The following is a 27032-nucleotide window of genomic DNA, read 5'->3' as shown; positions in this document are numbered from 1 at the left end:
GCTAGAGCTGCAGAGAGAGGATGCCAGGTTCAGGCTGGAGGGGGCTGCCTGGTCAGGAGGCGTGAAGGCAAATAACCCACCCCTAGGCTAAGTGCTGGCATGGGGCTGTTCAGAGGGAAAATGTGAACTCCACCATGGCAGGGAGGTCACAGAAAAAGCTTCCTAGGAGATGGGATAATTAATCATTTGTTCAATCATTCCACAATTATTTATTAGGCTCCACACTCACAGAAGGAGTTTATAGTCTGAAGGAAGAGAAAGACATCAGACATAATAGTAAATGCACACCTATAGATATGCTTTTGAAATGCAAAAATGCCAAGAGCAGTTCTAAAGGTCTCATTTAAACTAATTGATCCTTGAAAAAGTGGTATTTAAGAAAGATTTAAAAATAGCAGGAGTTAGGAGGGGGTGTTCCTGTGGGAAGGAGACCCTGTATATGAAGGTACTGACACCTGAAAGGCCCTTATACCTCCAGACGACTGAGAGAAGGGCAAGGCAGTGACGTGGAAGGAACATGGGGAGAGGGCAGGGCAACATAAGCCAGGAGAGGGGAGCAGAGACAGATCATCCCAGCCAGTGTGAGGTTGGGACTGAGCCTGAGGTCAGAGTCAGGAGTGATTCTGAAGTCAAGATTTTGGGTCAGTCTGAAGCTAGGCTTAGTGCTCAGGCACTAAAGTGAGAGGCTCTGTCAGGCTGTGGCCAGGGTTAGGTCTTTGATGCCAGAATTAAGGGTTGGTCCGAGGCCAGAGTTAGAGTGAATCTGAATCCAGAGCCAGAGTCATTCTGAGGGTAGTGGAGGGGTCAGCCTGAGGACAGTGTTGGGATCAGTCATTCATTAAGTATTCATTGAGCATCTCCCTGGCTAACTCACTGGAAGCACAATGATGACCCTGACAGCATCCTGCCCTCCCAGAACTTAGAGCCAAGTGGGAAAAATAAACCTTAAGCAAGGAATTGCCAGCCTAGTTCATTAATTCTCATGGCAGTGAGTGGCGTGGAGAAGATGTCAGGTGTCCTGAGACCTCCACATAAGGTTATCATAGCAAGTGATCCCACAACTTTACAGCTTAAAACAACCACGTCCAGTGCTCCCAGATTCTGTAGGGTGGGAGTAGAAAAGGCATGGCAGGGAGGGCCTGCACATGCTGTCTGGTGCTCCAGCTGAGTGGGCTCCCAGGCAGGGGATGGGGGCTGGAGTTGTCTGAAGGCTCCTCACTCACACCTTTGGCACTGGGGCCAACACTGATGATTTCTCTATGTGGTTTGACTTCTTCAAAGCATGGCAGCCTCAAGATAATCAGAGCCAACCAGTAATGGAAGGGGTGTTAGGCCCCCTGCTCTGATAGGCAGTAGCTTGGTTATCCTGCTGAACACACAGATCAGAGACTCTTGGACATTTTGAAAATATCATCTTTTGTAGATATCAGCAGAGGGCAGGTCCTTTGGGCATCCCTGGACAAGATAAAAGAGGAAGAGAGTTTGCTCCTTGAATGAACCCTGGCCTCTCGCTCACAGAAGCAATTCCCTTCTATGGATGCCTACTGAAGAAAGGATGTGAGATTCAGAACTGAAAAAGTTCTGTAACTGACCAGGTCCCACACACTTCTTCCTCTTGGCCATAGAGAGGGTTGACAACTTCCCAGGTCTGGGCTCCAATTCTTACTCTAATGTCAGTTTCTCCTTTATGAAAAGGGTCTCACATTTTCCTGATTTGAACAGACAGGGGCCTCTGTATTCCTAGTGATTTGGAGAACCTTAAGGAACCTACAGACAGATGTAATTTTGATTGGACACCATGTTTTAAAAACTTTTGATGCCTTACAAGATGGGAGTTGTTAATAACATTTTACTGATGAAATTAAAAGTTCTGTGAATCAAATTCCATATGAAATACCATACCAGGTGCCTTAGTGGAACTCTATAATAAGGTCTGTTCTAAAACTTTTCCAAAGTGGAGTTTATAAAGCTAACATTTTCCTTGCTTTAGGTTTTTTGAAAATATAGATTTGTGTTGATCTGATTTGGGCAGGCAGAGGTTCTCTTCTTGGGTTCCAGGCTTAGATAAAACTTTTCCTTCTCTCACATTCATCTTTCTCTGCCAGCTGGAGCTTTGTCTTCTGTCCTAGGGGTACGAAAGGAAAAGAAATGGGTTCCAACAACAGTAAGGACTTAAATCACAAGTGGAAAGAGCCTGAGTTATGTGGGTCTCTGGGAAAAATAAAATCAGTAGAACCAGGCACCAAGCTGGACATGGTGAGGCTGAATCAGAGCAATACTGCCTTAGAGACCCCTTTGATCTGTAAGTAAAAAGGGCCAGGGACCTGGGCACCGTCCACATTTTGACCAGTAACTTCCTGAGTGATCTGTCTTTGGGCCTCAGTCTTCTTGCCTTGTTGAGACTTTGAGGTCTATTCCTCAGCTCTGGGGCTCTGATCCCAACAGTATCCACGCACTCACCTCTACTTCTTAGTGATGACCTGAGTTCTGCAGCAGCTCTGGCATGAACCCTTTCCTCACTGGCCTTGAGAAACTCCCCAAATTGGCCTGAGGTCCAGGGTCAGGCAGGAGGTATGGCCCAGATGACCTCATGTTGGGTTCCTGCCCTGCTGTTCATCTGGTGACTCACCTGGGAGGGGGGGGGTTGAAAATCGAAAGCCTCAAGGGACCCTTTCCTTCCAAGGTCTCCAAGAACAGACCTTTGGCAGGACTCTGGGTCCAGGCTGGGCATGCATCGTGCTGACTAGGCTCCCAACCCTCTCTGAGGCTATCTCTGCATCTCTGATTCCTCTGCTCTATCTCAATCCATCCCTGACCTCCTCTCCAGATGGACATTTCAGTCTACCCCCCACTGCCCAGAACCCCATGCATCTTAGCTGTGGGAAGGTTTAGCTGCATTTAGAAGAGTTCTGTGGCAAAGTATATCTTGCTTTCAGTATTCATTTGCTTCCTCACATTCTTCAGCCCCCTTGCAGTGAGATGAGGCCTGGTGGTCAGTTTTGCCCAATGATTACTTCTTGGGTGGATGTTGAAAAGCAGGCAAGAATTTTCCACGTGCTCTCTGCTCCCAACACCTGGGAGATGAGTGAAGAAACCCCAAGTTACAGATCTGTAATGTCCTATGTGGTGCAAACTAGCCATAAGTGGTAATTTAAACTAATTAAAATTAAATGAAATTTAAAATTCCATTCCTTAGTTACACTAGCCATATGGCAATTTCTCCACAACCACATGCAACTGGTAGCTACTGTAGTACACAACACAGACACAGAACATCTCTATCATTACAGAAAGTTCTACTGGACAGCACCTTTTCAGATGGCACGGCTGCAGAGTGTCAGGTCATTATCACCCTGGTCCTCAAGCAAGCAAGGAACAGGGCCTCCTGCCAACCCACAGTAGCCATACAGCATGAGCAAGAAATAAGTTTGCACTGTGTGAGGCACCTGAGATTTCAGGGCAGAGCTGTTGATTCTACAGAGTTGGGCCTCTCCTAACTAGTACAGCCTACCTGCATATAATAAGCAGCAAGCAACAAAAGCAAGCAGAAGAAAGTTCTAGCTTGTTGGGAAAATGCCATACGCAATCCAAACAATCCACATAATACAGAATCAATACCTTGCTGACCTTGCAGGGGCAGCTGGCTGAAACATAATCACAGGAAAGCTCCTAGAGGAGGTGAAAAGGGATGGGCCTTGGAAAATGAGCAGAGTTTACACAGGCTTGTTGTTTTCCATTTACAAGGATTTTTTTTTTTTTGGCTGCCCACCTTGGAAAGCTGATATATGCCAAGGTGAAGGGCAGACATTCCAGTGAAGCATCAAGATGGGCAAAACACAAGAGCAAAAGAGTTGAGAGGAACAGGAAAGGATTGGGCCATGCAATTTTCCTTGAGGTTGCAAAGGAACCTTAGGGAAGCCTAGGAGATAAATCAATGGGCATTGAGAAGCGAGTTTCTCTGTATGTGTCTACCAAGAACTGGCTAAGAGTGGGAACAGAATACGTGGAGAAGGATGAATTAATGTTATCATTACTGATAGTCAAGGGTGGAGTTGATTTCAGGAATGACAGGCAGAATTGAGTAATGGGGTTGGAGTTTTCCTTAAAAGTATGAGAATTTACAGGCAGTATTTTGCTTCTGGAATGATCAGTTAATTGGTGATTAATTCACACCAGAAGCTAGTTAACCCCATAACTCCTCCCCTCTGAGTCCCAGGCTCAACTTTCCAATACTCCACTTGGCTTTCGCAGCTGAGTGTCCTCTCAACACTTCAGCCCCAGCCTGGCCAGTGATCCACACACCACCCTCCTTCACAGCCTAGTGCTAAATGCCATGGCCTTCCCAGCACATGGCTATGGCCACATGCATTTATGTACATGTACACACACACACACACACACACACTCACACTCATTCAACAAGCCTCACTGGAGTATCTTCCAGCAATGACCCAGCCTCTACTTCCACCCTAGTCTCTCTGGAACCCCTATAAAAACACCTAGGGCTGCTGGCTCTGCCCCTTATTTCTCCATTCCCTCCAACCCATCCTACACTCCAGCACCAAGCAAGATTCCTAATATTTACCTGGGAAACACCCCTGCCCCAAACCCCTCAGGGGATCTTCCCTTCAAGCTGGCATTCAAAAATCTTCTACTAGCTGGTTTCAACTTGTGCTGAACTTGATTTCCTACTACTTCCTTGCAAAAAACCCACACCCCTGCCCAACGGATAACCCCAGTAATGCCTCTGTCCCTTATTCCTGTCATACTCCTTGTGTCCCAGGAAGCTTTCTTTGATTGTTCTCTTATCCTATCATTTCACCTTTCTCCTTATTATTATGAAGATATTCAAAGGGGCAGACATGAGAATTTAAGGCTGAGACACATTTTTCCACTTACTGGCTGTATGACTCGAGGTAAGTCACATAAACTTTCTGAACCCGAATTTCCTCATCTCCTAAGTGAAGATGATATGATATTCAAAGTAGCTTAAGTCTGAAAAATGTTTTTGTGAACCTTAAATTATTGCTCAGATGGCAGGGACCATGTTTCATTTCTTTTTTTTTTAACTTAAATTTTAAAGAGCAATTTTAGGTTCACATAAAAGTAAGAGAAAGGTACAGAAAGTTCTCACCTATCAGCCCCGAGCCTCCTGCATTATCAACATCCCTCATCAGAACAGGTACATTTGTTACAATTAATGACGCTACACTGTTACATCATAATCACCCAAAGTCCTTGGTGTACATTAGGGCTCATTTTTGGTGTTATACATTAAATGGACTTAGACAAATATATAATATATATATCTCCACCATTTAGTACCATACAGAGTATTTTCACCACCCTAAAAATGCTCTGTGCTCTTCTCTGGCCCCATTCCCACCTCTAGTAACCACTGATCTTTCTACTGTTTCCGAAGTTTTCCTTTTCCAGAATGTTAAGTAGTTGGAATCATACAGTATTAAACATTGTCATGTTAGCTGCTTTCTCTTATTAATATGCATTTAAGATTTCTCCATGTCTTTTTGTGATTAATAGCTCATTTCTTTTTAGCACCAAATAATGTTTTGTTGCCTGGAGGTGCTGCTGTTGACTTCACTCACCTAGAGAGCACCTTTGTTGCTTCCAGGTTTGGGTGATTATGAGTAAAATTCCTATAAACATCCATGTGTAGGCTTTTGTAAGGACATGTCTTTACCTCATTTGAGTAAATACCAAAAAAATATGATTGCTGGATTACATAATAAGAGTAGGTTTAGCTTTGTAAGGGCCTACCAAGCTTTTTCAAAATAGCTGTACTGTTTTGCATTCTTACTGCCAATGAAAAAGAGTTCCTATTACTCCAAATCCTTGCCAAAATTTTATGTTGTCAGTATTCTGGATTTTGGTCATTCTAATATGTGTGTAATGGTACCTCATAGTTGTTTTAATTTGCATTTCCCTGGTGACAGAATGTGTGGAAAATCTTTTCATATGCTTATTCGCCTTCTTTTGAATGCCTTTTTTTTTCCTACTGGTGATTGAACCCAGGACATTCACACTGAGCTACATGCCCCCCCCCCCCCCCCCCCCGCCTTTTTTTTGAGACATAGTCTCACTAAGTCACTGAATTGCCTAGGCTGGGCCTGAAATTTCAATCCTTTTGCCTCAGCCTCTCACAATGCTGGGATTACAGGCAATCATATGAGTCACCACACCCAGCTCATCTGTCTTTTTCTTTTTAATGATCTTTTTCTTTGTTTTTTTGTTTATTTGTTTGTTTGTTTTTTGAGACAGGGTCTCACTGTGTAGCTCAGGCTGGCCTTGAACTCACTATATAGCCCAGGCTGGCCTTGAACTTCCAGGGATCCTCCTGCCTCTGCCTCCTGAGTGTTAGGATTACAGATGTGCACCACCACACCCAGCTATGTGTCTTTTTTAGTGAAGTGTCTATTAAGGCCTTTAGCCTATTTTTTAATTGGTTGTTTGTTTTCATATTGTTGTGTTCAGTAGATTTTGTATATTTTACATAATAGTCCTTTATCAAATTTGTCTTTTGTAAATATTTTTCTCAGTCTATGGCTTATCTTCTGATTCTCCTGTCATTATCTTTCACCAAACAGAAGTTTTAAATTTTAATGAAATCCAGCAATTTATCAATTCTTTTTCATAGTTTGTTCATTTGGTATTGTATCAACAAAGTCATCATATATCCCAGGTCATCTAAGTTTTCTTCTATGTTACCTTCTAGGAGTTTTATAGTTCTTGCGTTTTACATTTAGATAGATAAAATATCCATTTTAAGTTTATTTTTGTATTAGCTCTGTATCTAGAATCTTTTTTTGCCTACGAATGTCCAATTGTTCCAGCACCACCATCTGTTGAAAAGACTATCTGCTGCACAGTATACCCTTTCCTCTTTTGTTAAAGATCAGGTAACCATATTTATGTGGGTGTTTCTAGGCTCTCTTCAGTTCCATTGATCTGTTTGCCTATTTTTTTCACCAGTAACACACTGTGTAAATTACTATATCTTTATAGCAAATCTTAAAGTTGAGTGGTGTCAGACTTCTAACTTAGTTCTTCTTTAACATGGTGGGTATTTTGTGTCTCTAAACTTTAGAGTCTGTTTGTCAATACCCCAAAAATAACATTGGAATTTTGATTGGGATCACAATAAATCTATAGATCAAGTTGAAGGGAACTGACATCTTGACAGTTTTGAGTCTTTCTATCCATGAATGTCTGTCCATTTATTTATTTACTTCTTTTATTTCTTCAGAGTTTTATAGTTTTGGTCATGTAGATCTTGTTCATATTCATATTTAATTTTAGACTATGTCATTTTTCATTTTTTGTGGTAATATAAATGGAGCAGTGTTTTAAATTTTAAATGTCACTTGTTCTTTGCTGATATATAGGAAAGCAATTAACCTTTGTATATTAGCATCATATTCTGTAACCTTGATATAATTTTTTATTAGTTCCAAGAGTTTCATTTCCATGACTTTTTTTTGAGGGGAAGGGATTGGGTTTCATGCATAGGTAACCATGTCATCTCTGAATAAGGATAGTTTTATTTATTTCTTCCCAGTCTGTATACCATTTATTTTATTTCCTTTTTTTCAAATTATTACATTAACTAAGATTATGCATGATGTTGAAAAGGAGTTAGGGAGGGAGCAGCTCCAACACAAGCAAACAGACCACTTTTGTGTGGTACAACTATCCACTAACTCCAAACCTGGACAGCAGGGGATCAGATTAACTGCTGACCTGATCCTGGATGAGGACAATGCCCTGGGAGAGAAGGTAAGCCCAGAGGACCAGCAGACCCAGGGAGAACTTCAAGGACTCCAGTGTTACCCTCCCAAAGTGACTGAGTAGGAGACAACCACAAGAGACCACTATGGTGAGGGATTGGGCCAGACATAGACCCCCCTCCCCGAGAAGTATAAACTTAGGCTGGGAAGGGAACAGGCCCTGCCCTCCTTAGGGAGCAACCACACCCCATGAGTGTTGATTCCAAATCCAACAGTCTATTTGAACTCTTGCCCTGTGGCCTATATCCAGCAGAGACCAGAGGGTTGATTGCTTTTCTCATCTACCAACGTAAGCAAGCACATGTCTTGGCTTGGACAGCAACCAGTCTGGGGTGAATGGACAGGGAGACCTCTGGTGTAGGGAGGGCACCTCAAATAGCCATAGGCCCTAAAGCTAGGTAGAGAAAATCATGACTGGCTGGCAGATCCTGGAAAGAAACAACTAGTTCAAAACACGGAATTTTTTCTTTGACTTAATCGTTTAAAAAGTTTTTCTATTTTTTTATTACTTCTCGTCCTTTTGGCTAAGATCAAGTGTAAAAACTTTTTCTATTTTTAATTATTTTTCTCTTTCCCTCATCAGTGTTTTTGGGAAGCTTGGACTCTTTTTTTCTTTTTTCTTTTCTTTTGAGACAGAGTGTTGCTATGTAGTTCAGGCCGGACTCAAACTACCTATGTAGCCGAGGCTAGCCTCCAACTCACCGAAATCCTCTTGCCTCAGAGTGTGCCACCAAGCCCTGAGACTTGGACTATTTTAATCCCATTTTTGCCTTTTTTTTTTCCTCTTTAATTTCTCTTCTCTTTTTTTCCTTTTTCCCCTTTCAACTTTCTCTGCCTTTTCTTTCATTTCCTATATTTTGCTCTTTGTTTTTCTCTTAGCTTCTTTTTCTTGTATTTCTTTCCTGTGACTGTTTTCTAACATTATTAATTTCTTTTTACTCCTCAATATAATCCTATCTCACCTTTTTCTCCTCCATCTCATATCCCATTGATTAATTTTTCAAATTTTGCATTTTTCATTCTCTGGCTCCCTATCCCCTCTACCTTTATTAGTATAACTATTAAGCTTTATGAATCTCTAGATAGTAGTTAATTTTATGCTATTACTGTTGAATACTGTTTATTATTAGTGGAAGTAAAGTCTATTAGGTATCTACTTTAGGTCAATAGTAGATTAATATTTGGTTTGTCTCAGTGTTCATGCTATAATTATACCCCATGTTTCTTCACAAATAAGATCTAACTAGAAAATAATCAGCCTTGAAAACTAGAGATTGAAAATGCCAACCCCCATCACCCTATCCTTGCCGTACCTGCCATCACTGTTCTCTTGCTTGGTGACTACTCTGCAAGACAGATAAGGCAAGGATAGGCTGGTTGAAGCTGGCATTTTTGATCTCTAGTTTTTTTGTTTTTTGGGTTTTGGTTTTTGGTACTGGGGATGGAACTCAGGACCTAGTGACTGCAAGGCAGACGGTGGTACCACTGAGCTAAATCCTCAGCCCCTTGATCTCTAGTATTTAAGGCTGATTATTTTCCAACTAGGTTTTATTTGGAGGGAAAGAGTATAGCTCTCTTTTCTATGTTTAAGGGTGGTACATTATTGATCCTTAGGGTTTGTTAATATTTAGCTTGTCTTTGATATTATTACTGTTGCTGACTTTATTACTATAGCCAAAGTGACAGAGTTGTTGCTATTAATTGGTTTTCTTGTGATGCCAATACCTGGATTGCCTCGGGGTGACTAATAATACTATGGTTCATACCTGGAGAACTGGGTGCTGGGTCAAATACACTGCAACCTTTCTTGCCAACTAAACAGAGGTGATTGGATCCTAGGACAGGGGCAAAGGCCAACAGTTAGCCATGCCAAGAGGGCAACACTGAAAAGCAGACATTAATTAAAGAGGCCTCCTCCAAACTAGCAACAAATCTAGCCACTATAACCAACCTGCAAGTTTCAACACACAAAAACAATGAAACAAATAGAAACACAAGAAGACAAACCAATAAAATGCCTCCCAAAGCTGATCCATGGGCCATCAAAAGGGAGGAAACCAAAAGCCACACAGCTAAATTATTACAGCAGCTACTTGAAAAAAAATTACAGCAATTACTTGAAAAAGAAACAGATGAGATAAGAAAACAGGTCAAGGGCCGGGGATTTAGCTCAGTGGTTCCGCCTGCCTCACAGGAAAGCACAAGGTCCCGAGTTCAACACCCCCCCCCATACCAAAAACAAACAAACAAAAAGAAAGCAGATCAGTAAGTATAAGTAAAGAGATAATAAGCCAAAACCAAAAAACAATCAGCAAGTCTACAAGAGACACTAATAAACATTTTGCAGTGCTCAAGAAAATGATGCAAAATATGAATGACCAACATAGAAAAGGATTAAAGTCCATAAAAAGGTTCCAAATAGAAATTTTGGAGACTTAAATATTTTATTGAAAGTACAGGCAGCAGAAGAGACCAAGGTGGGGACAGAGTTTCAGAACTAAAAGATACGGTGTTGTTGGTAACCAATTGATGAGAGATGCCTTAAAAACAACAAGAGAACCTTAACAAAATGTCCAACAGCTCCTAGATGACACAAATGAGACTAATCTAAGATTAACTAGAATTAGTGAAAATCAGAAGATAGCACAAATGGGTGTCTTTGCTGACCAGAGCAGCACTGATCAGACTCAAAGCTCAGCTTCTTCTCAAAGTCTCATTTTTCTACCTTTCCTGTAAATTGCCATGTACTGCCATGGCTCACAGGAGAATAGAACTTACTAAAGAGGCTCTGGTAACGTCCCCTTTCCCTGTTCCCTGCATTTGGCGCTCAACTTGGATGTGAATCGGATCCAGGCGTCAACTCGCCAGTGAGACAAACTCAGAGTAAGAGAGACAGCACACGGATCTCCCAGGACGAGTTGCAGACTTGGACAAGGGACACTGGTGGTATAAAAGCACTTGCAGCCTACCTAGGTCCTGAGTCGTGCAGAAGTCGCCCAATCACCTCGCTGCAGACAGGCAGCCACCTGGTTCCACACTAAAAAGACGCAGAGGACACCAGACCAACAGACCACGGTACTGAGTCCTGCTGCTCCCGGCCCAGAGGTAGGGGCTTCGGAGCCATCGTCCCACTGCTCCTGGTCCAGAGGAAGGGGCTTCCCGGTCACCATCCCTCCCTCTGCTCCCAGCCCACAGGAAAGGGCTTTTGGGTCACCATCCCTACTGGTGCTCCTGGCCCCTGTCCCACCTCTCCCAGCTCAGATGAGGTAATCCATGCAGGTGCTAACAGCACCCCGCCCCGGTCAAAATGAGAAAACATGTAAATAAATCTCAAAACCAGACTTCCAGATCACCTACAGCAACTCCAAAGGGAAATGAGATGGAACACTCTGATACTCAACCACCTGGACCCACTGAACTGGCAACAAAAGGGGATCTGGAAAAAAAGAAATCAGAAATAATTTCTCAGATAACAGGAGAAATTGTGCCCCTAGTGCAAGACATGATTAATAAATCTAGAGAGGAGCTGAGGAACATGATGGAATCCCAACATAGGAAACAAAAGGAATCCATAAAACAGATGCAAATAGATTTCCAGGACATGAAAAACTCCATTGAAAGTCTACACAGCAGAATGAGCCAATGTGAGGACAGAATTTCAGATATAGAAGATAAGATTGCAATTAGTGACCAGGAAAAGAAAAATTGCTTCAAAATTATAAGGGAACATGAGAAATCAATCCAGCAGCTACTAGATGATGCAAAGAAAAATAACATAAGACTGACTGGGCTCAATGAAGAAACAGGAGAGAGTGGAGATGACATAAAAAATCTCTTCCCAGAAATAATGGCAGAAAACTTCCCAAGCAGGGGAAAAGAGCTTGACATACAGGTAAGTGAGGCATATAGGACTCCAAATAGCCTTGATCAAAAAAAATCTACACATAGGTATATAATTGTTAAGATCAGAAACACAACAGAAGAACAAAGTTCTCCAAGGAGTCAGAGAAAAGAAACAAATCACATACAAAGGAAAGCCCATCAGAATCACAGCACACTTCTCAAAACAAAACATTAAGGCAAGAAGAGCTTGGAGTGACATATTCCAAGCCCTAAAAGAAAACAGCCTCCAATCCAGATTGATGTACCCTGCAAAACTAGCTTTCAAAATGGATGGAGAAATAAGATACTTTCATGACAAAGAGCACCTTAGGAACTTCATGAATACCAAACCAGCACTCCAAAGAATTTTACACAATATCTTAGGAACAGACATTGAGGATCACAACCCCAGGAAGCAAAGCAGAATGAAGCCATCTGGCATGACAAGAAATTAAATGGAAAGGGGGAGAACCCAACAAAAAGAAAAAGTCATGGCAATGACAAGTCAATATGTTGCAGTTATAACCATCAACGTTAATGGTCTCAATTCACCAATCAAAAGAAATAGACTGGCAGAATGGGTCAAGAAGCAAAACCCAACAATATGCTGCATACAAGAAAAACACTTAATTGAAAAGGAAACTCATAGACTGAAAGTTAAAGGGTGGAAAATAATACTGCATGCGACATGAACCCGAAAAAAAGCAGGAGTAGCTATCCTCTTTGCAGATCAAGTAGATTTCAAACCAACACTGATTAAGAGAGATTAAGAAGGACACTACATCCTTGTAAAGGGAACAATCTAAGAGGAAGAGATGACAATCATAAATACATATGCACCAAACACTAGTGCGCCCAACTATATAAAACAAATACTAACAGACATGAAAAGTCATATATGCACTAATACAATTGTAGTGGGGGACCTCAACACCCCACTGTCACAAATAGATAGATCAACTAGACTAAAAATAAGTAATGAAATACTAGAACTCAATTGAACTCTTGAACAAATGAACTTAGCAGATGTTTACAGAGTCTTCCAACCCACAAAATCAGAATACACATTCTTCTCAGCTGCACATGGGTCATTCTCCAAAATAGACCACATACTCACACATACAACATGTTTAAGTAAGTGCAAAGGAATTGAAGTTATCCCCTGTATATTATCAGACCATAGTGGGATGAAATTGGAGATCCATAGCAAAAGAAACTGGAAAAATTTCATAAACACATGGGAATTGAACAACACACTTCCGAATAACCAATGGGTCACATAGGAAATTAAAGAAGAAATCAGACAGTTCCTTCAATTAAATGACAATGACAATACAACATATCGGAATCTATGGGACACAATGAAAGCAGTCTTACGAGGGAAATTCATAGCAGTGAATACGCATATTAGGAAAACAGAACGAGCCCAATTAAACAACCTGATGCTGAACCTCAAGCTTCTAGAAAAAGAAGAGCAGGACAACCCCAAAGCTCATACAAGGGAGAAAATTATAAAGATCAGAGGAGAAATCAATGCAATGGAGACTAAGAGAATGATACAAAAAATCAATGAAGCCAAGAGTTGGTTCTTCAAAAGAATCAACAAAATTGCCAAACCTTTAGCCAACCTTGTCAGAAAAAGGAAAGAAAAGGCCCAAATCCATGCAATGAAATGAAAAGGATGAAAGGAATGAAAAGGGTGAAACTACAACAGACCCAGCAGAAATCCAGAGGATCATCAATGCCTACTTCCAGAACCTATACACCAATAAGATGGACAACACAGAAGAAATGGACAGATTCCTAGATACATATGAATTACCAAAGTTGAACGAAGAAGACCTAAAAATTCTGAACAACCCAATATCAACCAATGAAATTGAAAATGTAATTAAAAACTTATCATCTGAGAAAAGCCCAGGCCCTGATGGCTTCACTGCTCAATTCTACAAGACATTTAGAGAGGAACTTCTGTCACTACTGTTTAAACTCTTCAATGGAATTGAAAGGGAAGCAATACTCCCCAATTCATTCCTGGAAGCAAGCATCACCTTGATCCCCAAAGCAGAGAAAGACCCAACTGAAAAGGAGAACTATAGGCCAATCTCACTAATGAACATAGATGCAAAAATCCTTAATAAGATACTGGCAAACAGAATGCAGAACATCATCAAGAAGATCACACACCCTGATCAAGTGGGATTCATCCCAGGGATGCAGGGATGTTTTTATATACCCAAATCAATCAGTGTAATACACTATATCAATAGAGCCAAGGACAAAAACCATATGATTATCTCCATAGATGCAGAAAAAGCATTTGACAAAATCCAACATGCATTTATGATAAAAACCCTACCAAAAATTGGAATAGATGCTCTCTACCTCAAACTGATGGAAGCCATCTATGAAAAACCAACAGCCAATATCATACTAAATGGTGAAAAACTGAAATCCTTCACACTAAAATCAGGAACAAGACAAGGATGTCCACTATCACCACTCTTGTTCAATAGAGTTCTGGAAACATTAGCCATGGCAATTAGACAAGAGAAAGAAATAAAAGGAATAAAGATAGGTAATGAAGAAGTCAAATTGTCATTATTTGCAGATGACATGATACTCTATATAGAAGACCCCAAGAACTCCACCAAAAGTCTTCTAGACTTAATAACCAAATTCAGTCAAGTAGCTGGTTACAAGGTCAACACACAAAAATCAGTAGCTTTCCTCTACACCAATGACAGACTCACTGAGATAGAAATAGAGCAAATAATTCCTTTCACAATGGCATCCAAAAAACTGAAATACCTAGGAATCATCCTAATGAAAGAAATCAAAGGCCTCTTCTCTGAAAACTATGGCACTCTGAAAGGAGAGGTTGAAGATGATATCAGAAAATGGTCAGACATCCCCTGCTCCTGGGTAGGAAGGATTAATACAGTGAAAATGGCCATACTTCCAAAACTGCTATATAGATTTAATGCAATTCCAATTGAGATCCCAGCAGCATACTTCATAGACCTTGAGAAAACAATGCAAAAATTCATTTGGAACAAGAAGAGACCCAGAATAGCAAAAGCAATTCTAGGTAACAGAGACATGGCAGGGGGTATCACAATCCCCAACCTGCAACTATACTACAAAGCTACTGTGATAAAAACCAGCATGGTACTGGCAAAGAAACAGACCTGAGGACCAGTAGAACAGATTAGAAGATGCAGAAACAACTCCAGACACACTCAGCCATCTCATCTTTGATAAAGGAGCCAAACACCCTCACTGGAGGAAAGATAGCCTCTTTAATAAATGGTGCTGGAAAAATTGGGCTTCAACTTGCCAAAGATTAAAACTAGACCTGTATCTCTCACCATGCACTAAACTAAAATCAAACTGGATTAAAGATCTAAATATTAAAATAGAAACTCTGAACCAGTTGGAACAGAGGTTAGGTAGAACCCTTGTAGACATCGGTGTAGGAAAAGATTTTATGAACAAAACCTCAGTTGCCCGTGAACTAGCACAAACAATCAACAAATGGGATCTCTTCTTATTAAAAGGCTTCTGCACAGCAAGAGAAACCACCAGCAGTGTGAAGAGACAACCCACAATGTGGGAAAAAAATCTTCACCTGCTCTTCCTCAGACAAAGGTCTACTATATTGAATCTATAAAGAACTTAAAAAGATCAGACCTCCCAAATTTGAAGACCCAATCCCCAAATGGGCATCTGAAATGAACAGACATTTCTCAGACAAAGAAGTAGAAATAGCAAATAAATACATGAAAAAATGTTCAACATCACTGGTCATTTGAGAGATGCAAATGAAAACAATGCTGAGATTCCACTTCACTCCAGAAAGAATGGCTGCTATCATGAAATCAACCAATAACAAATGCTGGTGGGGCTGTGGGGAAAGAGGAACCCTGCTCCACTGCTGGTGGGAGTGTAGACTTGTGCAACCACTGTGGAAATCAGTAGGACTGGAAGTCCCATTTCACCCCACTATTCCTCTACTGGGGATCTTCCCCAAAGAATTAAAAGAATCATACCACAGTGATATATGTGTGCCCATGTTCATAGCAGCACAGTTTGTAATAGCTAAAACTTGGAAACAGCCCAAATGCCCATCAACTGGAGACTGGATAAAGAAAATGTGGGTTTTTAATAAAATGGAGTACTACTCAGCCATAAAAAATGAGAAATTAGAGACATTTATAGCTAAGTGGATGCACATTGAGGTGATACTCTTAAGTGAAATAAATAGGACACACATGTGTAAATACCGAATAGTTTCTCTGGTGTGAGAAACTGAAAGTGTAAATAAGGACTAAATGTATAAAAGGTAATGTGAAATAGGAAGAAAAGGGGCAAAGGGGAAGGAAGTGGGAGGGATAGGGGAAAGGATAGAAGGGAATGGGATTAATATGAGAAAATGGAAAAATAGGAACCAAGTCTTTGTAAATAGGGAGGAATGGAGGGGTTGAAGGGAGGGCTGGGCAAGGGTGAAAAATAAGAACCAAGAGAGACTATGTAAAGGTGCAAATTTCCAATGATGAATGTCATTATATTGTATACCTAAAATGTACCAATGTTTACAATGAATGATCGATAATGCAAAATAGGAAGAAAAGGTCCAAAGGGGTAGGGGTAGTGGGAAGGGCAGGGGAAAGGAAAGAAGGGAAAGGATAAAATTCTGAGAAATGGAAAAAATGGAAATAAAGTCTTCGTAAATAGGGAAGGGGGGAGGGGGTGAAGGGAGGGCTAGGAATGGGGAAACAATAACAACCAAGATGCATTATGTAAAGGTACAATTCCCAATGAGAAATGTAACTGTGTTGTATACCTATAATGTACCAATAAAATAATGTAATAAAAAAAGAAGATAGCACAAATGGCATTTAAAAATCTGTTTACTGAAATAATAGCAGAAAACTTTCAAAGGAAGGAAAAAATTTTAACATACAGACAAGTACAGCATGTAGAACCCCAAATAGCCACAATCAGAAAAGAACCTCCCCTAGACACATCATAGTGAAAATCCTGTAAGTTCAACATAAGAGCAAAATCTTAAAAGTGATTATAATAAAGAAACAAATAATTTATAAAGGTAACTCATTAGAATTACAGCAAACTTCTCAACACACACCTTAAAGGCCAGGAGAGCATGGAGTGAAGTGTTTCAAGCCCTAAAAGAAAATAACTTCTACTAGGCATGGTGGTGCACACCTATAATACCAGCACTCTGGAGGCTGAGGCAGGAGGATTACCATGAGTTCAAAGCCATCCAGAGCTACATAGTGAGTTCAAGGCCAGCCTGAACTACATAATGATATTTTGTCTTAAAAAACAAGCGAACAAAAAGGAAAACAACTTCCAGCCCAGACTGATGTATCCTACAAAGCTATCTTTCAAAACTAAGCAAAGATATTTCCGCAAAGATATTTCCGTGATAAACAAAACACCTAAAGAAATTCATGACCACCAAATCAGCACTTCAAAAAATCCTCAAGGATATCCTAGGAAGAGACACTTCAAAAAATCCTCAAGGATATCCTAGGAAGAGACAGTGATGTTAATAATGACAAAAAGGCTAATAGAATAAATACACTAAGTAGGATAAGTAGAAGGGAAAGATAGGGAATCAGCAATAGGAAAATACAGCAATGACAATAAGTCAATAACTATCAGTAATAACTCTCAATGTGAATGGTCTCAGTTCCCCAATCAATCTTGGCAGAATGGACCAAGAAACAAAATCTAATGGTATCCTGTGTACAAGAAATATTTAACCCGGAAAGAAAGTCATACACTAAAAATCAAAGAATGAAAAACAATATTCCTCTCAAGGGAAACCCCCCAAAAAGCAAGTCTACCCTACATTCAGACAAACTGGACTTCAAGCCAAAACTGATCAAAAGAGGCAAACAGGGCTGGGGATTTAGCTCAGTGGCACTGCACCTGCCTTGCAAGCACAAGGTCCTGAGTTCGATCCCCAGGACCGAAAAAAAAAAAAAAAAAAAAAAAGAGGCAAACAAGGTCATTATATATTGAATAAGGGAACAATCCAAAAAGGAGAGACAACAATTATTAACATATGGCCACCAAACAACAGTGCACCCAATTTCATAAAACAAATGCTTCTGGACATAAAAAATAACAGATAAAAATAAGCATAATTCTATTGGGAAACTTCAATACCCCACTATCACAAATAGACAGATCAACTAGACAAAAAAAAAAAATCAACAAAGAATTATCAGAGTTGAACAAAATCTTCAAAAAAAATAGACATGTATCTGTAGAGTGCTCCATTCAACAGAATACACATTCCTCTCAAGAGCACATGGAACTTTATCCAAAGTAGATTACATACTAACCAATAAAGCAATCTTTTTTTTTTTTTGGTACCGGGGATTGAAGTCGGGACCTTGCACTTTCGAGGCAGGCGCCGGAACCACTGAACTAAGTCCCCGGCCTAATAACGCAATCTTAAGTAAATGCAAAATAATTGAAATTATATCATGCATATTATCAGATCATAGCACAAGGAAACTAGAAATAAATGTCAAAAGAAAACACAGAAATTATGCAAATGAATGGAAACGAAACAATAAATGATTAGATGATCATTGGGTTACAGAAGAATTTAAAGAAGAAATAAGACAGTTTCTAGAACTAAATGACAATTCCAGTACAACATACCAGAACTATGGGACACAATAAAAGTTCTAAGAGGGAAGTTTATAGCTGTGAATGCCCACCTCACAAAAACAGACTGAGGCCAAATAAATAACCTAATTATGTGCCTCAAGGCTCTAGAAAAATAAAACAATCCAAACTCAAAATTAGTACAAAGAGGGAAATTATAAAGATCAAAGCAGAAAGTAATGAAATTGAGGTTAAATAATACAAGGAATCCATGAATCAACCATTTGGTTCTTCAAAAGGATAAATGAAATAGACAAACTCTTAGCCAATCTAACCAAAAAAAAAGGAGAGCAAAAGACACAAATCAATGAAATTACAAATAAAAAAGGTGAAGTCACAGTAGGCACTGCCAAAATAAATATATATACAACTACCTTGCAACTCTGTACACCAATAAATTGGAGAATTCAGAAAAAATGGATAGGTTCCTAGATGCTTATGAATTACCAAAACTGAAAGAAGACTTAAAAACCTTCACTAATCCAATAACAGAAAATGAAATCGAAGAAGCAATAAAAGTAAAAATTTACCAACTAAGAAAAGCCAAGGTCTTGATGGATTCACTGCTGAATTCTACAAACACTTCAGTGAAGATCAAACACCAGTACTTCCCCAAGCTTTTCAATGAAATTGAAAGGAAAGGAGGGCCGGAGATTTAGCTCAGTGGTTCCGGCGCCTGCCTCAAAAGTCCAAGGTCCCGAGTTTGATCCCCAGTACCAAAAAAAAAAAAAAAAGAAAGAAAGAAAGGAAAGGATAAGATTACTCCTAAAATCATTCATAGAAACTAGCATTATCTTGATTTCAAAACCAAAAATGACTCAAGCAAAATAGAACTACTGTGCAGGCCAATTTTTTGAATGAATATTGTCTCAAAAATCCTCAACAAGATATTGCAAACAGAATGCAATAAATCATCAAAAAGATCATACATTATAATCAAGTAGGCTTCATCCCAGCGCTGCAGGGATAGTTCAACATATGCAAATCAGTAAATGTAATACATTACATAGTCAGAAGCAAGGACAATAATCACATGATCATCTCAATAGATGAAGAAAAACCCTTTGACAAAATTCAACATCCTCTTATGATAAAAGCACTGAAGAAAATAGGTATAGGAAGACCTTATCTCAATCTGATAATAGCCATATATGAGAAACCTACTACAAAGAGCATATTAAATGGGAAAAAAACCGAAAGCTTTCCCTCTAGAATCAGGAAAAAGACAAGGATGTCCACCATCACCACTCCAGTTTAACATAGTACTTGAAACATTAACAAAAACAATTAATTAGGAAATAAAAAGGATATGTATAGGAATGAAATGAGTCAAATTTTCATTATTTACAGATGACATTATCCTCTACATATAAGATACAAAAAAATTCCACCAAAAAATTCCTACCAGTAATAATCAAATTCAACAATGTATCAGGGTACAAAATTGACACATAAAAATTAATAGCACTCCTATACACCAATGATGAATCCATTGAGAAAGAAATTAGGAGAAAAATACCATCCACAATAGTACTGAGAAAAAGTAAATACTTATGAATTAATCTAACTAAAGATGTGAAAGACCTCACAACAAAAACTCTTGTAATCTGAGAATGGAAATCAAAGACATCAGAAAATGAAAAAATATCCCCTGTTCTTAGGTAGGTAGAATCAATGTAGTCAAAATGGCCTTACTTCCCAAACTGATGTAGATTTAATGCAATCTCAATCAAAATATCAACAGCATTCTTCACAAAACTGGAGAAAGTAATCCTAAAATTCATATGGAATTAGAAGAGACCCAGAAAAACAAAAGCAATCCTGGATAACAAGAACAAAGTGGGAAGCATCGCAATCCCAGATTTGAAGTTATTTTACAAAGATATAGTGATAAAAGTGCATGATATTAGCACAAAAACAGACATTTGAATCAATGGAACAGAATAGAAGATACACAAACAACCCCAAGCACATTAGACTCTTTGATCTTTGACAAAGGAACCGAAAACATACATTAAAGGAAGGTTAATAAATGGTATTGGGAAAACTGGCTATCCACATTCAGAAGATTCAATCTAGGTCCATATCTCTCACCATGTACAAAACTAAAATCAAAATGGGTCAAAGAACTAAAAGCTAAAATAGATGCACTTAACCTGCTGGGTAATAAAATAGGTAAAACTCTTAAGGAGCCCAGTTGCAAAGGAAATAATACCAACAATCAGTAAAATGAAATCATATCAATTTAAGAAGCTTCTGCACAGCAAAACAAACAACCAACAGGGTGCAAAGACAACCTACAGAATGGGGGGAAAAATGTGCTAGCTATTCATCAGATAGGAGACTAATATCTAGAACAAAGAACTCAAAAAATTAGACATCCTTCCAAAAAAAAAAGACCAAATTTTAAAAAATGGGCAAGTGAAATGAATAAGACATTTCTCAGAATAAGAAGTACAAACGGTCAATAAATACATGCAGGAATGTTCAACATCACCAGCTATAGAGAAATGCAAATTTAAAAACACTGAGATTCCAGTCAAGAAATCAAATAATAACATATGCTGTCAAGGCTGAGGGGGAAAAGTGACCCTTCTACATTTTTGGTGGTAAACTAATACAACCTCTGTGGAAATCAGTATGTAGGTTCCTCAAAAAACTAAACTAGAAATTCTTTTTGACCCAGCTATTCACCATCTCAGAATCTTCTCCAAAGAGTTAAAGACATCATATTACAGTGATACATGCATATCAATTTTTAGAGCAGCACAACTCATAATAATAGCTTAATCTTGCAAGCAGCCTATATGTCCATCAACAGATGAGTGGGTGAAGAAAATGTGGTATTTATACACAATAGAGTACTACTGTATATACAGAAAGATAACCTTGAGTTATTTGTAGGAAAATGGATGCATTTTGAGACCATAATGTTAAATGAAATAAATCAGACATACAAGCTTAAATATCACTTATATGAGATATAAATATCTCTTATATGAGAAACCTAAAGTATAAATAAAGAACAAAATAAAAGGTAATAGAAAATAGGGAGATAGATGTTTCTCAAATAGGAAGTAGATCAAGAGATGGAGGGATAGGTTAGGAAAAGGAGGGAAAAAATTTAGAAAGGAGTTAAGATGTGTTATGTACATGTACCAACTCCTCACAGTGAAGGTAAACATTATGTACAGAAAACACATACTAATGTAAAATAAGAAAATTTAAAAAGGAATTAGGGAACAGAATTGCCTTGTTCCTAATCTTAGTGGGAAAGTTTTAACTTTCTCACTGGTAATACGATCTTAGCTGTAAAGTTTTATAGATAACCTTTATCAAATTGAAGAAGTTTCCTCTATTTTTAGATAACTGAGAATTTTTTTATCCTGAAGAGGTGTTGTATTTATAAAATGCTTTTCCTGCATATACTGATACAATCATATGACATAATGGATCATCTCAATGGCTTTCCAGATGTTGGATCAGCTATATGTACCTGTGATAAATTTCACTTGATCATGTTGTATAATTCTTTTTATATATTGTCAGATGCTTTGACAATATTTGTTGAGTTTTTCAGCCTCTCTGTTCATTAGAAATATTGGCCTATAGTTTTCTTGTATTTGTCTTGTGTTAGTATTAAAGTGATGAGTTAGAGAACATTTTTCTACTTCTGTTTTCTAAAAAAAGATTGTAGAGAATTTATATAATTTCTTTCTAAAATGTTTGATAAAATTAACCAATGAATTCATGTTTACCTTGTGTTTATTGTTTAGGAAAGTTATTAATTCAATCCCTTAGACAGACATATGTCTTTTAATATAGCCTTTCATTGTTGTTTGATACAGGGTTGTGGTCTGTCTCACTAAGTAGTCCAGACTGGTCCCAAATTTGTGATCTTCCCTCCTCTGCCTCCTGAGTGCTAGGATTATAGGTGTATGCCACCTTGCCCAGTTTCTTCTTGTGTTAGTTTGGTAGACTGCCTGGCAAACTATGTCTTTCAAGAAACTGGTCCAATTCATATACATTATTAAATTTGTGGGCATAGATTATTCATAGTATTTCTTTATTGGGGAGGGGGTTTGTACTAGGGCTTGAACCTAGAGCCTTCATTCTGAGCTCCATCCCCAGACTTTTTATTCTATTTTTAATTTTGAGACAGAGTCTCATTAAATCTCCCAGGCTTGGCTCAAACATGTGATTCTCTTGCCTCAGCATTCCAGAGTGTAGGATTACCAATGTGGGGTGCCATGCCCAGCTCTTTTATTATCCTTTTGATATCCATAGACTCTGTAGTGCTGTCTCCTTTTTTTTTTTCTTTTTTTTTTTTTGATACCGGGGATCAATCTCGGGTCCTTGCGCTTGCGCAGCAGGCGGCGAAACCACTGAGCTAAATCCCCGGCCCGCTGTCTCCTTTTTTAATTTCTCATATTAGTAACTTTTGTCTTCTTTCTCTTGTTTTCTTAGCCTGACCACAGGCTTATGAACTTTTACTGATTATTTCAAAGAACTAGTTTTTTTTTCATTAATTTTGTCTATCGATCTCCTTTTTAAAATTTCATTCATTTTTGTTACAGATTTTATTGTTTATTTCCTTCTTCTTTGGATTTAATTTGCTCTTTGTTTTTTTAGTTTCCTAAGGTGGAAACCTGAATAACTGATTATATAGATCTATTTTGATTTCTAGTATTTGCATTCAGTGTTATAAATTTCCCTTGCATTTGTTGCACTATAGCAGTTTAGGTAAATTGTGTTTTCCTTTTCAGTTCATTCAAAATATTTCTAAATATCTTTTAAGATTTCCTGTTTGATTTATGTGTTACTTAGAATTGTTTTACCACCAGGAACTCAAACAGGTTCTCATAGCAAATACTGAAAAACAAAAAACACAAAAGAAACATCAAAACCTCCTCATGCATCTGGCAGGAGGAGGGGAAAGGGACAATTTTGAAATGCATCAGACCATTCTGTTCTTCTTAACAAGGTTGGTTTCCTGGGAGAAATTATTGAACCAGAGCCTAGCCTGCTGGCACTTCCTCAGCCCAGAGTCCTACACTCGCTGGGCAACAGCCACTCTTCCTTCCAGTCCCAGCTCACAGGTGTCTTCCTCAGATCCACCAACCACTGTACCCCCAAGGTTACACACTTTCATGGCTCACTATGCTTTCTGTCCACAGCTCTTCTGCCACTTGTAATTACACCTTGGCATACTTATTTATTTCCTGTCTGTCTCTTCTACTGGAATATAAACTCTGTGAGGGCCAGGGTCAAGCCTGTTTCATTCACTATTTAATTCCTTACACTGAGTGTGGCACACAGTAGATGTTCAATAAAGATTTAGAGAATGAATGAGTGAATGAGAAAGAGGAGATAATTTTAATCATGAAGCACTCTAGCACCACAGGAATTGACCGTGTTGTAGACTCACCTCCCCTAATCACTTCTGTACTCCACCCTCACACCTCACCGTCTTTGGCCCACACCCTGCTCATCTTCATTCCACGTGGCTTCAGCTGGCCTAGACCTCACACTGAGGCTGGCTGGGACTGGGTTTGTGGAGAACAAATACTCTTAATCCAGACAGGCCTCCCTTTGCCCAAGAACTGGGCTTAGACACAGAATTCTGTGAATCTGATTTTCCCAGACCCCAGGCTCCTCCCCAAGCTGCTGCCTCTGGTGAGGCCCCTGGACAGGAGCCAAGACTCTGCCACCCTCAGGGTCTTTTGCCTCCCACAGTTTTCAGTCCCTCCAGCTCATAATCTCTCCTTCAAGATGTAAAAATATGTTTCAAGGCACTAACTGGGGAGGTCATTACTTCAAAGACCCTCTTGGCAAATTCTTTTATTGGTCCCAGTTTTAAAAGCCAGAGTCTTCATATAAAGGGGCTTCTTAAAGCAAGGCCCACCTGTGAAAATACTGCCCTCTTTAGGGATCCAGCCAGGCAGACAAGGGCAGGCACCAGGCCTCCCAGCTGCTCCCAGAGGAAGAGTGGAGAGGAGGCTCAGAAGAGCTTAAGAAATGGTCTTTTCCTAGAGAAAGAGAAAGACTTCCTGACCAAAAACACCAGATGGGAATTAACACTTTCAAGACCTACTCGAGGCTAGTAGCAGCATTCTGGACCCAGGCAGCAGCTCTGATGGCTTCTTAATAAGAATTCAGTGTACCAGTAGGGCATGGCTGAGCCAAAAACATTCATGTCTCCCTGCGCTGCCCTCTGAATATAAGGCCTTGCATCCCAGCTTCCACTGAGGAGGAAGTGGTTGAATAGAAATCTCTGGTTCCCCTGCCCCCATGTACAAGGGTCCCTAGGCCTGTCCCATCCTGACATTGGTCCCTCCATTCTGGTTGAATGTTATAAGCCTGTTATAAGCCTCCACCTTCCTTTGGGGTGCCATCCCCAGAACTATGCACCTCCAGCTGCAGCCTCTACTTCCCCATCCCATTCACATTGATGATCTCTTCTCTATCACCCTTACTTTCCCCTCTGTGTAGTACATTTTATGTTGCTGTAACAAAATACTTGAGGCTGAATGCTTTATAAAGAAAAGAGGTTTATTTAGCTCACATTTTTTGAGGCTGAAGATCCAAGGTCAGGCAACCCCATCTGTTAAACCTCCAGTGAGGGCCTCATGGCATATGTCATCACAATAGCAGGGACACATCCAGAAGAGATTGTATAGCAAGACAGCCAGGGATTCAGGATTGGGTTTGCCCTTTTTGTGACAGTTTGTTCTCATAAGAACTCATTCAGCTTGGGAAACTAGCACTAATCCCTTCTGAGGGTGGAATTCCCTTGGCCTAATCACCTTACACTAAGCTCTGCCTCCAAAAGGTTATACCACTCTTAATTTCACCATATCGAAGACCACGCCTCCAGGACTCTCTTGAGGGTCAGACCATATCTAAACCATAGCATCCTCAACCCATGGTAGTATGGCTTCTGATCCCACCACTTCTTGAAACTGCTGTCTCCAAGAACCCCTCTTTATTGCTAACTCCAGTTTCAGCATCATACGATCTTGTCCCTCCATTCTGAAATTCTCCTTTTCCTTGCCTTTTTTAGCTCAGCACACCTGGAGTTCTACCTTCTGGCTGCACCTTCTCATTCTCTATGGGCTTTCTTCAGAATCTGTTTTTGATTTTCCTTTTTTTCTTATTCTACACTCTCCCTGAGTGGTCTCACCACATTCATGGTTTTAGTGACTCTGGGATCTTCATCTACAAGCTAGATCTCTCTCCTGGACTTTGAACCTATATATTCATTCAGTTATTCATTCATTCATTGACTTATTCTCTCACTCACACACTCAACAGATTGAGTGGGCACTTACCATGTGCCGGGCAATGTTCTCAGAGTCAAAACAGATCAAGTCTCCACACTTGGTCGGCTTAACAACATAAAGGCAACAAGATATGACCCAATATATAAGAAAACAAGATAATTCTATGCAGAATCAGTGTCAATAGATTACTGGGCCAGTATGACTGGGGGTCAGGGAGGTTGCAACAGTCAGAGTTAAATCAGAAAGCAGAGACATTGTGGGTATTTAGAAATAGGGAACATATAATAGGAATAAGATACTTCAAAATTGTGGGGAAAACTAGGGGAGCAAAGGCCCTAAATGAAGAATCACAAGACCAAAAGACCACTAGCCAACCTCCCTGCAGCCTGACATGCCCAGACAGGAAAGGACCTGAAGAAAGTCCATGGAGATGTCTGTTGGTAGCAGGCAGGGCTCAAAGTACAGAAGAGTTCAGAGAGCCCTCGGGTCTCACTTGGATTATGGCAGTTTGCTAACTGGTCTCCCTTATACAATCCTTATGGCCTTCCAACATTTCATTCACAGCACAGCCCAAGCAGTATTAAAATGCAGATCTAGCCAGACATGGTGCGCGCTTATAATACCAGGACTCTCAGAGACTGAACCAGGAAGATCACAAGTTCCAGCCCAACCTGGGCAACTTAGCAACTTAGTGAGACCCTGCCTCAAAATTTAATATCAAAGGAGGAGAGGCTGGGGATATAGCTCAGTGGCTCAGAATGAAGGCACTGGGTTCAGTCTCCTGTACCTATACTCCCTACAAAAAACCCCAGATCTAACCATGTCTCTCCTTTTTGTAAAATTCTTCTACTACCCATGACCTTGAAGTACTGTCCAGATCCTTCACAAAACCACACCAACCTCCTGTGTTGCTCCTTTCTCTTATAGCACCTGCCCCACCCCAGGCTCACCCAGGCAACCCAGGAGAGGAAGAACTTCCTTGTTTCTTGTGCTCTCACTCTCTTTGAGACATTAGAACCCTCTGTTTCCAGACATTCTTTTCCTGGTTAATTCTTATCCTGCAGGACTCAGCTCAGACACCTCTTCCGGGAAGCTTCTATGACATTCACCCCCACACACCCAGGTCTTCTTATGCTCCCTCAGTTCCCAGGCTCCCCTCTCTTTGTCTTATTTCACTCCCAGGTTCCTACAGGCTTACCTGTCCAATGTGCTTCACTTGATTGAAAATGCCATGGAAAGAGCCCATGCCTGAGGCATGGTAGGTACTTCATAAATACTTGTTGACAAGGACCCGAGTTCAATCCCCAGCACCAAAAAACAAAACAAAACAAAACATAAATACTTGTTGAAT

At 39.8% G+C, this 27032-nt stretch overlaps 1 long non-coding RNA gene across 2 annotated transcripts; it reads right to left on the bottom strand.

Moving 5' to 3' along the window:
- LOC110350246 (uncharacterized) lies at positions 1–27032 on the bottom strand. 2 transcript variants are annotated; one of them, XR_015452927.1, is made up of 3 exons: positions 26880–27032; positions 2956–3074; positions 1–2125 (listed from the first exon to the last, which is right to left on the bottom strand). It is a non-coding gene; the product is annotated as an uncharacterized LOC110350246 (long non-coding RNA). The 2 variants fall into 2 exon arrangements; XR_002396707.2 differs by lacking the exon at positions 26880–27032 and adding an exon at positions 4900–5105.

This window comes from Heterocephalus glaber, unplaced genomic scaffold, assembly GCF_053883595.1.
Source record: "Heterocephalus glaber isolate CG9 unplaced genomic scaffold, H.glaber_assembly_v1.0 deba00001456, whole genome shotgun sequence".
Taxonomy (NCBI): Eukaryota; Metazoa; Chordata; class Mammalia; order Rodentia; family Bathyergidae; genus Heterocephalus; species Heterocephalus glaber.
This window is presented reverse-complemented; position numbering and strand designations above follow the sequence as displayed.